The following is a 977-nucleotide window of genomic DNA, read 5'->3' as shown; positions in this document are numbered from 1 at the left end:
AAGATGAGAAATGACATCACCATTTTCTTCCAACAAGATGGAGAATCTATATATGAGTCATGGGAGCGTTATAAGGAGCTATTAAGGAAGGTCCCTCACCATGGACTTCCTATATGGCTGCAAGTGCAAACCTTCTACAATGGTCTAACCGAAGCCAACAAGACCATCCTAGATGCAGCAGCCGGGGGCTCCATCAACAATAAGACCCCTGAAGTGGCTCATGCACTCATAGAGATGGCAGCCAATAATTACCAATGGTATTCAGAGAGAGCACAAGTGAGGAAGCAGCATGGTCTTCACAATGTAGACTCATACACAACTCTATCTGCGCAAATAGGTGCAGTAAGAAAAATGATGAGATGCAAATGGCAGCCATGAATGTGCAGTCCGTGACATGTGATTGGTCTGGGGGAGGCCACATCAGCATTGAATGCCAAGTTGGCAATCAGTTTAGGCAGTCCACAGAACATGTAGACTTTGTTGGCAACTTTGCAAGGCAGCAAGGAAATCAGCACCACCATGCCTTTAACCCTGGATGGAGGGGCTACCCGAATCAGTCATGGCCAAATCAGCATGGGCCAAAGCTCTTTCCCCAAAATTTTCATCAGTCGGAAAAGAAATCTAACCTAGAGGAGCTGATGACCAAGTTCATAGTCAGTGCTAAAACCAGATTTCAGAACCAAGAGGCTTCAATAAAGAACTTGGAGAATCAGGTTGGGCTGTTGGCACAAATGATTTCAGCAAGAATACTGGGCACTCTACCGGAATTAGAGAAGTGGTAAGGCGCTACCGGAATTAGAGAAGAAAGCAAGGGATGAAAACAAGGCAGATGCAACCCTTGAAACCGGAAACAAGAAGGAGGAGCAATTTGAACCGCAACAAGCAAGACACCAACAACCGCAAGTTCCCTTTCCCAATAGGCTGAAGCAACACAAATTGGAGAAAGAATTTGGTAAGTTTCTTGAAGTGTTTAAAAG

General features: G+C 45.0%; 1 non-coding gene across 1 annotated transcript; it reads right to left on the bottom strand.

The window, feature by feature from the left end:
* Positions 1 to 107, bottom strand: LOC148803117 (small nucleolar RNA R71). Its single transcript, XR_016081591.1, has one exon. It is a non-coding gene; the product is annotated as a small nucleolar RNA R71 (small nucleolar RNA).
* Between the last annotated feature and the right edge of the window lie 870 nt (positions 108 to 977).

Source organism: Nelumbo nucifera, chromosome 1 (genome assembly GCF_055504915.1).
Source record: "Nelumbo nucifera cultivar China Antique chromosome 1, China Antique-T2T, whole genome shotgun sequence".
Classification (NCBI taxonomy): Eukaryota; Viridiplantae; Streptophyta; class Magnoliopsida; order Proteales; family Nelumbonaceae; genus Nelumbo; species Nelumbo nucifera.
The sequence above is the reverse complement of the archived record's forward strand: the minus strand, read 5'-3'. Positions and strand labels throughout refer to the sequence as shown.